Raw genomic sequence first — 15,488 nt, forward strand, 5'->3', positions numbered from 1 at the left:
GAACATCAGTGGTGTAAGGTCTAGGAGAGATGATGTTAGTATTCTTGTTTGTTTGATCCAGGAGAATGATCATCTTCATATAGAACTTCAATTGAAAGAGGCACTTCCCTTCTCTGAACCAACTCGATTCTTCTTTTCCTAGGACACCAGGTACCTGAGACCGTTTTCTCCTTTGTTAATGATCCATGGCAAAAGTCATTTTTATTTATTTATTTATTTAAATTGTACTCCTGAAAATCACCACTGGATAACTGTTACAAAGTTTATCTTGACATCAGTAAAATGTAATTGCAATTGGACTTTATTCTACACAACTGTATTGGAGCCTTCAGCACTCTCTGGGTTGCCATTGGATAGGTTTTAGCCATATTTGCCATCGTTATATGCCTCCACTCTAGGAAATCCTAGGAAGGGAGGACAGAGACAAAGGAATGTTTTTTTTAGTTCACTATGTATCAATTGATAGCTCAAATAGTTATAAACTACTTTTTAAGAATAATAACAGAAAATTGTCTACCTGTTAATCAAATATCATAAATATCTATATTATTTTCTAAACATAAGGTTCACATATTGTCAAGGATTTTCCTGAAGCTTGTTAATGACCTGTAATAAGAAAAGAAAAGTTGAGCAAAACAAATCTTAAAAACAAAAACAAAGGTAAACAACAACAACAAGCCCATAACTATTATTACTGCTTTAAATAGAAATGGGCATTATTACTACTGCTGGGCATCTTACTGGTCATTATTGATGCTAATAGGTATCTGAATAGGTGGTACAGATGGTCATCATGTTGGAATGTGGTTGGGATCCTGGCAGTCAGAATCCCGATGCCGGAATTCCGATGGAATCCCTGGCTCCAGAATCCTGACCACTGACACCCAGTACAGCAAGTATTAGGTTTAGGGAGAGGGTTAGCTTTAGGATTTAGGGTTAGGCACTAGGGGGAGAGTTAGGGTTAGGCTGTAGGGGGGGAGGATTAGGTTAAGGCTTCAGGAGGGGAGGGTTAGAGTTAGGCTGTGGGAAAGTTGGGTTAGGGGGAGGGTTAGGGGATAGGGTTTGGGCACTTACCTACAGGCATCGGGATTCTGACTGTCAGGATACCGCTGTCGGTATCCTGACCGCCAGCATCTGACTGCTGGGATCCTGTACCCAACCCATCATGCTATTCATGGTTATTACAGATGTTCATATAATTTGCATATTAGATCTCACAGAGTTTTTAGAGCATTACCACTGGCATTTCAGAAATGCCCACTTAGAGGCATATGCAGTGTTGGCCTCAAGATGGAAATAAATTACTCTAAAAAAATGTGCACGCAAATATAACATATTTCTTCCCATATGCAAAGCTTGAGATGCACTCAGGTCAGCAAAAGGTGCAAAAGTCTCCATCAGGCAAAGAGGGAATAAATGTTTTATAATTGCTTTCTAAAGCATTACAGTATCTATGTCCAAATGATGAGGAATGGATCATTCAGTGTTAGTGGAGCATACACAAACAACTGTCCACAGATTTGTTGTCCCAGTGGCCATCATCATCATTATCATCTTCCTCTATTTTCATCTGCTCCTCATCATTTTGGCTTTTCAAAGTGTATTTTCCCAGTCTTTTCATTTGCTTGAACAAGCCTTTACTGTCCTAGGCCTATGTTAGAATCCCCATATCTGCCCATCCAGACCAAATTAACAATGAGGCACATAGGACTACAGCACCAGGTCTCCATATAAAAATAGGCCCATTATCATGACAGCATGATGATGACCAGCTGCCACATGGTCGGCTAAAAATCATAAGTACAGTATTAAAATTGTATTTCAATTTTTTGGGAATTTTTTTACATTTATATTTGTGGTTGACAGTGTTGGATGTGTACGTGATACTGGTCACACCCACACGGCACATGTCACAGCTCCTCCGCTTCTCACAATCAGCCCTTCATCATTTGCAGTCCCTGGCCTATATGGCCTTTAATATGGCAGTGAGCAAAGGCAGGTATGATTGGCAGAATCATGCAAATCTTCATGGGTGCATATATGTACAACCTCGGTTCTAGGTATGTGCAGTGCAAATTCACACAAGGTATGCTATGCTAACTGGCATAGTATTCACTCTGCATCAGCCAACAAGTTTCCCACTTATCTTTTGTTACCCATCCTTGCCCTGGCCAAATGCTTAAAATCACATTATAATAGTTAAATAACCAATTTTTTTTTACTTTACATACTTTTACTGGTTTCATTTAGAGATGTGCGGGTTCGGATTTCTGAAATTTGAACACACCCAAATTTAGGGGTTCCGAGTAGTCAAGGTTCAGGTTCACTTTTGTGACCCGGTTCAAACTGAGTCCCGGTTCGAATCTGTTGCCAGTTTTCCGAACTCGGTTTTTGGATTTGAACATTTTAGCTGTTTTTATCAATTTTTATTGATTTTTTATCGATTTTTATCAATTTTTATCCGAATCCAAAACCAAATCACTTGAATGTGGTTTTGCAAATCAAAAACCAAAACATGAAGATGAATCCAGTTCCAAAAGCAAAACACGGGGTTCCATGCACATCTCTAGTTTCATTACAGTTTATGAAGACATGTATGAGGAACACACACATTTGTTTTATTTACTGTACATCAGATAACAATACTGTGATATACTGCATGGCATATATATGTTTTTAATTGTTATAGCCTGTACTGTTGTTAAATAAATGAAATAAAACAACTTGATAAAAAAGATCTCTTCCTAGACGAAATGATTAATGGCTATATTTCCCAGCAATTTTCCTTCCTCAAGCCATCCTAAAATAAATCTGTCTTCATAAGTGAGAGGGGAAACAGAGCTGGGTCATATTTCAGTCACTGTTGCCTGTCTTGTGTATATATCCTATCTTTGAAACGGCATAGTAGGTTCCTTTGTTCCATTAGTGCCACAGTTAATTAATCCTGACAATTTAGCTACTGTATCAGTTAAACTCATGGGTGACTGAAAATAGAAATATTCATGGAATATGAATCATTCAGAATGTAAAGATATAATAGTATGAGTACAAAGGTAGATATAAGTGCCCAACATCTGGCAAGCTATACAAATTTTACTTTATACAACCTCTGTACTCTCAGAGGTGATATTTATTTAATGCATGGTCATAAACTAATGTATTCACAAAATAACAAATGTCATTTTTATTGTTTTTGTAGCACCTTTGGAAATGTATATAAGCTGAAGTTAAATCAAAATGGATACTGAGGGGTAATTTACAAGTCTGAATAACTGCCGGGATGCTGCAAATGTTTCAATGGGGAAATCTGCCTATTTGACAGCTGGGCAAATAGAAAAGCGTAAGATGACAACAGGAGAAAATGTACCTCAAAGTACAGCTTAGAAGCATATACCACTCCTAATTGCAACATTATCTTTTTTTCACCTATAATATTGTTTCTTGCAGCTTTAATTATGCATTAAGGGGTCTATGTACTAATAATCGCAGAACTGCCGAGATTATTATGTATCCATATCGCAGGGGATATTATAATTTTTATTGAAAATATCCCAGCTATGTACAAAAGGGAACTCGCAGGGACAGCGGTTGTGGTAACTGCTTTCCCTGTGAATTATATCCCTTGCACTTTTGTGAAAGACTTCTCCTGTGGAAGCCTTCTACTGCACATGCGCGCAGTGTCAGCTTTTGGGGCCAGCCAGGGACTGGAGCCTCCATAAGCTTAAAGCAGCTTATACCATCCATAGGCGAAACGGAGGGGTGGTCCGGGGGTGCACAGGACCACCCATTAGCCCAGATCCGCCATATTTAATGAAAGCAACGACGATTGCCACCCGTAGCACTGTGTGGCTGCAGTCAATCAGTTCCTCTGGTGTCTGTATGCTTTGCTGGTATCACAGATCATAGATCGATTGAACTATCTGCCACAGTCTGAATCAGTTGTGTGCTGATACTGCTGAGCTGCTCATTAGCCTGCCTGCACACTGCTAAGACACCCACCCTGTGGCAGCCAGCAGCCCCTGTATACATAACTGCCAGTGCCTGCAGGCAGAGCTGCTGTAGGATGATCAGATAGTGAGTACTGTGCTAATGCACTGCCGTTTAATGACAATGTGAAGCATGCAAACAGGGTAGTATCTAGATACCCTTCACAGAAAGGACCCTGACGTCATCAGCTACTGTCCAACGTCAATCCCTACCATCCACGTGGACATAGAGGGGGAATCCAATCCTGTGGTGAGCGAAGTGAACCACTGAGCCTACTGCACATCCTTAGCATGAAGGGGAAATAAGCTCTACCATGCAAACAGAGGGCTGACTAGCATTTACAGTATAGTCACTTGAAACTACTAATATCTGCTAGGGGGGGGAGACAGTGTAAGCAGAGCAGGATGATGCACACTGTTTGCAGCTCAATTACAAGTCCCAAACTGTGGCTCACATGGCATGCTGGAATTTGTAGTTGCACTACAGGTGACAAGCCACACAAGCTTTTATAGAGCAGCCATTAGCAGTTATTTTAAAGCTCAGATTAATTACTGTGTAATTGATGCAAAAGCCATGTAATAAAGCTGGCCACACACCAGGACAATATCGTTCCAACCAGCCAACTAGTTAGCTGGTTGGAATGATAATTGGAAAGTGTGTGGGAGAAAACTATAATTAGCCGTTTGCTCCCACACGCCGAAAAACGGGCAATAATGGTTGTTCCAACTAGTTGGGGAAAATCAAACATTTTATTTTCACCAAGTAATCGTTCTGTGTAGGAGGAAAGTTTCCAACTTTCCCCCCAACTGAACGATAAGTACAGTAGGCGGACTCCGGCTGGCAGTGTCCACCTACTTTTTCACTTGCTGTCTGCACCTTTCAGCCCAGCACCCTGATACCCTGGTGGCTGCTCGTCTGCGGTGATGGAGATATAAGAGGAGCGGTGCTGCTGCTTCTGCTGCACGTCCCCTCAGTCCCTGTAGCACCCGGCACTCTGCACCACTGCTCTCAGTGCCTCCAACTTCATATCCGCTGCAGTGTCAAACAGCCTATATGCCTCTGAGTGGACGTGATGTCAGGGGTGGGTCGCTGCCCAATGGCCCTATATATTTATTTACTTATGTTTTGTATACTGAACTAGAACTACCAAAAGGTTACATGATGGATATGGTTTAAACACCTTTTTTTTAACTTTTATTTAGCGTAGCATGATAGTATGAAGTATTGCTGTGTATCCCTACTCCTGTATTGGCTGTAATTCCCCTGTCCTCTGTGTCTGTGTTTCTCTGTACATATAAAATACATTTGTAACTCTTCAATGACTGTGTATAAATTGAACCCCTGTGTATAGATAGAACCCTGTATAGTGTCAATGTGTGTATTTAATGAATCCCTATATAGATATGCCCAGCGAGCACCACAAGCAACAGCACCAAGCCACCTCCCACCCCACGATCACCACCTGTAGTGGCACCATCAATCTGCCCTGCTCGCAACCCCCCCGTTACCCCAACACCTGTCAGAATCCTGATTCCGGCATGGGGTTAGGAGGAGGGTTATGCACTAAGGGGGGAGGTCTAGGGTGTGAAGAGGGGAAGGTTAGGGTGAGGAGAGGGAGGGTTAAGTATAAGGGATTTAGATATCCTAAAGTCACAAAAGACCAACCCCACCTCTCGAAACGTGTTGGTGTTTTGTGACTTTAGGATATCTGTGGGAGATACCTTCTAGAACCTGGTCCCCCATTTAGGTGCCTAAAAGGGGTTTCCGGAGACCTCCACCATCTGTCTACAGGCCCTATGACTAGGGACATCTGGTAATTCTCCCTTTTATAATCAGTTGTCTCCTGATTGATATTGGATTAGCTGTACGTTTAGTACTTTTCATTTACAAGTTGTATAATAAAATTAGTGTCTACTTTTTACACTATGGTCTATACCCAGGGGCGCTGAGAGGGGGGGGAGCGGGTACAGATTACCCGGGCCCGAGCTGTCTGAGGGGCCCGGCGGGGGCCCGGGTCCGGCGCCGCCCCCCCCCTCACAGCAGCCCAGCACACAGCATGTGCTGAGCTGCAGTTGGAGACTGCTCGTGGCTGCTGAGTAGCAGCCACAGCAGTCTCCTATGCCTGTGCAGGGGAGCGATCACACTGATCGCGCCCCCCTGGCTTTGCGCCGGGCTGAGGGGGTTCAGAGCGCCCCCCCTCCCCAGCGCGCAAATCTTTTTTTTTTATTTCTCGCCAAGGGGGCGTGGCCACACCTCCCGCTATTAGGCCACGCCCCCTATTACCAGGGTCCGCCACGGCTCTTGGCGGGCCTGTCTATACCTATTTTATATGTTACATGGCATGAGTGGCATTTTACAAAGAAAAGAATATCACAGCCATCAGTCAGTTTTGCTTCTACTGATATGAAGTGAAGTATTTTTCTTCCTACATGTGTGAGGGTTAGAATACTGACTGATCCTGTCGGGATGCCGGTGTCTGGATTTTCTGGACTTTCGATTCCCGAGACACATCATATATATAAATATAAATATGCACAAACATATATATATAATACACACAAACATATATATATATATATATATATATTTTAGGGATGAGCGGGTTCGGTTCTCAGACAACCGAGCCCACTCCAATTTTGCAGATCCGAGTCGGATCCAAGCAGGCTCGGAGTTTCCCACCTGACTCGGATCTCGAAACCGAGGCAAAGCCATAGAGTCGGAAATCTCGTGGTTCGCGAGCTTACGTCTCTATGATCAATGTAATATATAGGGACCACGTGGCAGACGCCATTTCACTCCGGCTGTGGAGACTGAACAGGGAGGGTGGGTAGTGTAGGTCTGGGAGAGTTGTGCTGTGTGCTGTGCTATCTGCTGTGTCCTGTGTCCTGGGCTGGTGCACTGCTGATCCATTCTGGGCTGGTGCTGCTGAGTGCTGATCCATTCTGGGCTGGTGCTCTGCTGTCTGCTGTGTCCTGGGGTGCTGCAGTGCTGATCCATTCTGGGCTGGTGCTCTGCTGTCTGCTGTGTCCATCTGGGCTGGTGCAGAATACGACAAAGTTGTGAGTACGCACTAGTAATACAATTGAAATGAATGGATAATTGCTATTACATAATTGATACGAACATCATGGTTCATCACAATAAAATTTTTTTTTGGATGACTCTAAGTTGGTGGTGCACCCTAAAGGTTTGTGCTAAACACATATAAAAGTACTTTCTGCAAGAAGCAGAGGAAAAGGACATATATGCCTTTGTAGGGGCACTCTTATGACAGATAATTGTTTATATATGGATGATGATGGAATAATTAGTGTGAATAAAACTTAACGTTTAATATACACCTTTAAAAGGAAGTTCTCCCCAGAGAGTGATGTGTAGATATAACATAGAAATCTACCATGTTTTTTCAGGGCACATCCTCATTACATATGTACACAAACATGTTGCATTTGTCCATGGTTTAGGTTGATATTCAGTACAAGTATAATTTTTCTGTTATTATTTTTCTTTCTCTCCAACACCAACACCTGCATCATCAACATCCTCATTCATCATCGGGAGTAGTCCTGCTGCATCCAATGTTGATATTTGAAGCATGATTGACTCCTCTCCTATCTGTGATTCCTCAGAAGGATCCTTGATGACTACGCTTGGTGCTGCTGCTGTTGCTGTGAGCGGATCTTCATCCTAGGCGGGAACCAGGAGGAAGACTACTTGTACTGTATCCTCCAAAAAACAATTAACTGTCAAACAATTGTTTGCAAGGGAAAACAAGTATGACAGCAATCATACAGTTGCACAGTAGATTACTGATACCATAACAGCTATGCTGGCATTAGATTTGCGCCCAGTATCCGCCATTACCGCAGTGGGGTTTCAGCAATTAATTGAGGTCATGTGTCCACGCTACCTGATCCCTTCTAGATTCCACTTTGCTAGAACAGCAATTCCAAATCTGTACAAGGACATTAAAAAAACCTTATTAATGTCTTCAGAAATGCCGTTGTACCCATTGTCCACTTGACCGCTGATATGTGGACAAGTGGGACAGGCCAAACTAAGGATTACATGACTGTGACAGCCCACTGGGTAGGTGTATTGCCTACAACAGCAACAGCAACATCTCCTAAAAGACAGCTGATACAGAGGCAGGCTACTCTTTGTATAACTGGTTTCACTAAGAGGCATACCACTGAGAACCTCTTAGAAAAACTCAGGGAAATCATTGCTAAATGGATTAACCCACTTGGACTCTCCTTGGGATTTGTGATTTCGGACAATGCCACCAATATTGTGAGAGCATTGCATCGGGGAGAATTCCGACACGTCCCATGTTTTACTCACACAATTAATTTGGTGGTGCAATGTTTTTTAAAAACTGACATGATTGATGCAGGAGATGCTCTTGGTGGCCCACAAAATATCCGGGCATTTTAGACATTCGTCAACCACTTGTCGAAGATTGCATGACCAGCAGGTACTGTTAAATTTGCCCATCCATCAGCTGAAGCAAGAGGTAGTAACTCAGTGGAATTCTACCCTCTATATGCTTCAGCGGATGAAGGAACAGCCAAAGGCCATCCAGGTCCATACAACAGACTATGACATAGGCCGAGTAGGGGGAATGCACCTTACTCAAGCGCATTGGAGAATAATTTCTGTATTGTGCATGGTTCTCAAACCCTTTGAACTTGCCACACGTGAAGTTAGTTCAGACACTGCCAGCTTGAGTCAGGTCATTCCCCTCATCAGACTTTTGCAAACACAGCTGTAGAAACTGAAGGAGGAGGTGAAATGGAGCGATTGCGCAAAGTATGTCGGACTGGTGGATCAAGCCCTTGATTCACTTCCCCAGGATCCAAGAGTCATCAATCTATTGAAATCTGAAAAATATATTTTGGCGACCATTCTGGATCCTAGGTTTGAGTCCTACCTTGTGAGTTTTTCCAACAGACTAAAATCTAAAACTGTGCAAAGAGATGTTGGTCAAAAAAATTGTCAGCTGCATCTGCACGTGAAACGCCATCATCTCCAGTTTCTGCAGCTGCCAGAAAAATACTAAACTTTCCTTACAGAATGCCTGCTGGTCATGCAGATCGGTCACCAAAAAATGATATCTGGTCGGGCCTGAGAGAACTGCCTACTAGTGACATGTCTTCTACCGTGTGATACAGTCTCCATTCACAGAATGGTGTAGGATTATTTCAGAGATAACATCCTAAAAGGCATGTCAGACAGTCCCTTTCAGTACTGGCAGGAAAAAGAGGCAATTTGGAGGCCCATACACAAACTGGCTTTGCATTACTTAATTTGCCCACCCTCCAGTGTGTACTCCGAAAGAGTTTTCAGTGCAGCTGGCAGCCTTGTCAGTGATCGGCGTAGGAGGTTACTTCCTCCAAAATGTGGAAAAGATGATGTTCATTAAAATGAATTACAAATTCCATGATTAAGACCTCTACCAACAATTACATAAAAAAATTACAAAGGCGCCTATGGTGGATTCCAGCAGGAATTAATTAATATTGTGTGAAGAAGACGATGTACACACTGATGGGGATGTCGAGGACGAGGACAATGACAACTAGTAATGTAAAGCCAGTTTGTGTATGGGATCATATTCATTTCCATGTCCAAATCACATTGGCAGCTTATTTTAGGGGGGTCCAAACAAACCTATCATTTCAGCCACAATTGGCCGTCCTTGTCGCTAAAATGATTGGTTTGTTAAACTGTGAATGTCCTGTTTCGTATACAACATAAGGGTGGTGGGAGGGCCCAAGGACTTTTCCATCTTGCACCTTTTTCCTTTCCATTATGTGCTGGTTGGGGCATTGCTGCCTGACATTTTAAATTAATGTTATGGTTGGTTTAGGAACCAATGATTTGTTTTTAAATTAATTTATTCTCAATTTTACAGCCAGGGGTTAACCAATGGATTTAATTTTATTAATTATTCAGCCAGGGGCTGCACCCAATGTTTTTTATTTTTTAATTAAATTATTATTAATTATTCAGCCCGGGGCTGCACCAATGAATTGTTTTATAATTAATTTATTATCAATTTTATAGCCAGGGGCTGCACCAATTAATTTATTTTTATTATTAATTATTCAGCCAGGGGCTGCACCAATGAATTGTTTTTAAATTAATTTATTATCAATTTCACAGCCAGGGGCTGCATCAACTATCAATTCTTCAATCCTCAAGGGTATCCCAACCATCATCTTTGCACAGTCCTCATCTCTATTAATAATTATATCAATCAGTTTTGAGCCAGCAAGCTGGCTCAAAACCTTTTGGCCCTTTAACCAGATGAAAAAAAATCAATATTGTAAGCTGTGAGGTGGTCAAAATTGACTGGAAACGAGTGGAAATAAATGTTATAGAGGTTATTAATACTGTAGGAACAAAAAAGGCCCATTTTATTTGATTTTAGCTGTTTTTTTTATTTTTTATGAAAAAATCCAGATCCAAAACCAAAACATGAAAACAAAACACGGAGGTGAAGTTTTGGCAAAACCAATCCAGATCCAAAACCAGGGGAGATCCAGATCCAGAACCAAAACATGGGGGTCAGTGCACATCTCTAATATATATACATACAGTGCATCTGGAAAGTATTCACAGCACTTCACTTTTTCCACATTTTGTTATATTACAGCCTTATTCCAAACTGGAATACATTCATTTTTGTCCTCAAAATTCTACACACAATACCCCATAATGCAAATGTGTAAAAAAGTTTGTTTTGAGATTTTTGCAAATTTAATAAAAAATAAAAAACTAAGAAATCACATGTACATAAGTATTCACAGCCTTTGCCATGAAGCTCAAAATTGAGCTCAGGTGCATCCTTTTTCCACTGATCATCCTTGAGATGTCCCTACAGCTTAATTGGAGTCTACCTGTGGTAAATTCAGTTGTTTGGACATGATTTTGAAAGGCATACACCTATCTATATAAGGTCCCACACTTGACAGTGCATGTCAGAGCACAAACCAAGCATGAAGTCCAAGGAATTAACTTTAGACCTCCAAGACAAGATTGTCTCGAGTCACAAATCTCGGGAACGGTACAGAAAAATATCTGCTGCTTTGAAGGTCCCAATGAGCAAAGTGGCCTCCATCATCCATAAATGGAAGAAATTCAGAACCACCAGGACTCTTCCTAGAGTTGGCCGGTTGTCTAAACTGAGCGATCTGGGGAGAAGGGCCCTAGTCAGAGAGGTGACCAAGAACCCGATGGTCACTCTGTCAGAACTACAGCATTCCTCTGTGGAGAGCGAAGAACCTCCCAGAAGGACAACCAACTCTGCAGCAATCCACCAATCAGGCCTGTATGGTAGAGTGGCCAGAAAGAAGCCACTCCTTAGTAAAAAGTGCATGGCAGCCCACCTGGAGTTTGCCAAAATGCACCTGAAGGACTCTCAGACCATGAGAAACAAAAGATTGAACTCTTTGGCGCCAGTGCCAGGCATTATGTTTGGAAGAAACCAGGCACTGCTCATCACCAGGCCAATACCATTCCTACAGTGAAGCATGGTGGTGGCAGCATCATGCTGTGGGATGTTTTTCAGCAGCAGGAACTGGGAGACTAGTCAGGATAAAGGGAAAGATTAATGCGGCAATGTACAGAGACATCCTGGATGAAAACCTGCTCCAGAGTGCTCTTGACCTCAGACTGGGGCAACGGTTCATCTTTCAGCAGGACAACAACCCTAAGCACACAGCCAAGATATCAAAGGAGTGGCTTCAGGACAACTCTGTGAATGTCCTTGAGTGGCCCAGCCAGAGCCCAGACTTGAATCCGATTAAACATCTCTGGTGAGATCTTAAAATGGCTGTGCACCGACGCTTCCCATCCAACCTGATGGAGCTTGAGAGGTGCTGCAAAGAGGAATGGGTGAAAATGCCCAAAGAAAGGTGTGTCAAGCTTGTGACATCATATTCAAAAAGACTTGAAGCTGTAATTGCTGGAAAAGGTGCACCCATATTTTTAATACATACCACTCCAGAGTGTCCAGCATTGGCGGTAGCAGCGCTGTACAAGTCGCCCGCCGTGGCCATTTTGCCGGCATTTTGCGCATGCGCAGTAGGGAAGTCGCCGGGAAAATGGCTACTGCACCATTTCCCTGGTGACCTGCACATGTGGAGTAGAGCAGAGAGGAGGGGGCCCCAGATGGAGTCTGTACACGGGCCCCATCTGTATATTGACAGGAACCAAAATCTTCACTTCTGTCTCTCACTCCTTCCTTGGTTACTTGGCACAGATCTCTTCACCTAAGCTTGGAATATTGTTTCTAATAAAATTCATCAGATGTTTTCTTTTTTTTTTTTTTTACTTTTGGTCTTGCTGCTCCCTTACATCCCCAGTAAGCGTTATCTACAGGGACGGACTGGGCCGGGGGGCAGGGTGCCACCTGCCCCCCGGCCCGGTACAATCCTGCTGCCTCTTCTGCTCTCCAGCCACTGCGAAGCTAGAGAGAGATCCGACTGAAGTGCAGGGACTAAAAGAAAATGGCTGCCCCCATAAAAGACTACAAAAAGATGGCCACCTTCGACCAATGGGGAGCCAGGTTTCTCTGCCCAGAAACGCAAGAGGCTGGAGAATGGGAAAAGGGGGCGTGGCTTATCGAGTGGGAAGAGGAGCTGAAAAACTAAATTTTATGGCACCCATGGAAGTGAGAGTCAGAGGGACTGAGGGCAGAGATGAGTTTCACAGAGTGGAGAGCCTGCTTCCTGTCTTCTCCACTCATACCAGGCTAGTGGAAGGTGGGGTGTATATATATATATATATATATATATATATATATAACACACACACATATATATATATACATACACACACACATATACATATATATATATATATATATATACACATAGAGAGAGAGAGAGATAACTGTTACCACACAACTGTTTAATTTTTTTCTGTTTAATATTAGTGAACAAAAATTTGTCATAAAGTTGTAACGGTACTTCCGTATCTTTGCGGCCCCTGGTTACGCTACTTGCGTATTTTCACTATTCAGTGAAGATACGTAAGTAGCATAAATTTCAGGAAATACTATTCGGACCCTTGCGAGCTCGCTGCGCTCACCGCGCTGCGGGCACGGTGGCTCGCTTCGCTCACCACATGGATTTGTTCTCCCTCTATGCCACTTGGATGGTAGGTAATGACGTTGGATGGTATGGAATCACGTTGGACACTGGCTTATAAGCTTCTGTCAAACGTCATTCCCTACCATCCAACTTCATTCCCTACTATACAAGTGTGCATGGAGGGGGAATAAATCCATATGGCGAGCGAAGCGAACCACTGTGCCCGCAGCATGCCGAGCGCAGCGAGCCCGCAGGGTCCGAATAGTATTTCCTGAAGTTTACGCTACTTCCGTATCTTCAACACACATCCGGCAGGGGGCCGCAAAGATACGGAAGTACCGTTGTAACTTGCATTAGTTCCACGGTATCACTATTTTTTAACTGGTAACTGCTGTGCACACAGTGTAATAATAACAGATAAAAAACTTTAGAGGTCTGTGTGCCCGATTCAGAGCCGGACGCTATTTGCGGACGCTTGTTCAGAAAAAGGGGCTGGCTATTTAAATTAAGCGCTTGCTCTTTGCGGTCTGTTGACGCCTCTATGTCTGAACAAGCGAACGAAATATGCGCTCACTATTTTGGAAAAAACGCCCCCTTGCCGCTCGCATCATACGTCATCTCCGCTATTTATTTGATTAATCGAGTACATCGAAAGGCGTATGAACTGCTCGCAGTGCTTGTGGTTGGATTTTCCTACCGCAATCATGCGAACAGTTCAGGCTAAAAGACAACCAAGTGACGTGGTAGATGACGCTGCTTTGTAAATTATGCACACCCTTAAAACGCCCGTTTAGACCGTTTGGCATGCCTGCGTTCGGATCTCCACTCCCCATTTTCAAGCACCTTCCCCTGTTACCACCCACAAATGCCTCATTCTGTCACTCAAATTAGCAGGCATTCGCTATTTTGCGGGCACACGATTTTCGACCGCACTGACTGGTTCGTGCATGCGTACTAAAACCCTACCCATACGCATGCGCAGATGTGCAAACATCGCTCGGAGCGAACGAGCGGCCGCTTACGAGTGGCTCTGAATCAGGCCCAATGTACTAAGACTTGGAGAGAGATAAAGTGGATGGAGAAAACATACCAACCAATCAGCTCCTAACTGTCACTTTACAGGCTGTGTTTGAAAAATGACAGTTAGGAGCTGATTAGTTGGTACTTTATCTCCATCCACTTTATCTGATGTTACCGATATTTATGCGTGCATGCGATCGCACACGCAAGTAGAAACGCATCAGTGGGCGTCTTTATGCTCGGGTGATGTTTGCTAACATTAGCATATTTTCATAGCTGCGAGCGTGGGGAAGCACGGCTGCGTACGCATTAGCATCCATCTCTGAATCAGGCCCCATGTCTCCAGCAGCCCAATCCACGAAAAGCACACATACGTACAGCTTTCCCCTATGACTCCGAGACACCAGAGCACATGAATTTACCTGAAGGATATGGAGCAGGCTGAATGCTTTGGGCCAGAATCCGGCAGGACAGGCATTATTAGATGCTACACACACAAGCTGCTGCTCATTTTGTAATTGTCAGTGAGAGGCGAGGGCGGACCGGCGGCTAGACACAGGCGGACAGTAGTTGAATAACACCTCACCATGAAGAGGCCCCTATATCTACTGTGACCTTAGCACAGTCTAATAGGGGTATTCAATATGAAACGTTAACTTCACTGTCAAAGTTAACATTTCATATCAGAGTTTTTACCTGCGTTAAAGTATCGGGTGCGCTCCCGCTTATCCCCGTATTCAATATAAAATTAACGAAAACGGGAACCTCCGAAGTTGGATATGCGTAAAGTTACAAATTTGTCCTTAAAAAAATTGTAAGACCCCCCTAAAGTTGTAAAAACATGGGGGATCACTATGGGTACCCCCGTTTTAGCCTTTAATTGAAAGTCGGGGATTTAAATAGCCGCAGCAGGTGTTTTTTTCCTGACATTGAAGAAGTGTTGCAGAAGAGCACTTAGGTTATTTTTTTCGTTTTTTTAAGTGGTCCCATCAAATTTGGGGTACATGAAAATGGGTACTAGCATATTTTTAAGTCCCTAAAGAAAGTTTTTAAAAATTCTGCATTTGTGCACCGGCCGCTATAATTCTATTCTAGAAAACACCTTCCGCATACTTGCAGAATAGCCCTGAACCTATTTCCCTATTGTTAATCATTTTTTTTCCCATTTTTTTTTTTCACCCCAATTATTAAATAAATTTTTTGGGGTTTCCCTATTTTTTTTGTAAACTTTTTTTGACACAGTTCTTTTTTAAATGTCATTCCCAGGGGTGCAGGCTATTTTTTTTAAGCCTGCACCCCTAAACCCCAATTCTGCACTTTTTTTCGACACCTATTCAATGGTGAAAAGTTATCCCCGTTTTTTATCACAGACTTTTCAAA

This window comes from Taudactylus pleione, unplaced genomic scaffold, assembly GCF_031769625.1.
Source record: "Taudactylus pleione unplaced genomic scaffold, aTauple2 ptg000041l, whole genome shotgun sequence".
NCBI lineage: Eukaryota > Metazoa > Chordata > Amphibia > Anura > Myobatrachidae > Taudactylus > Taudactylus pleione.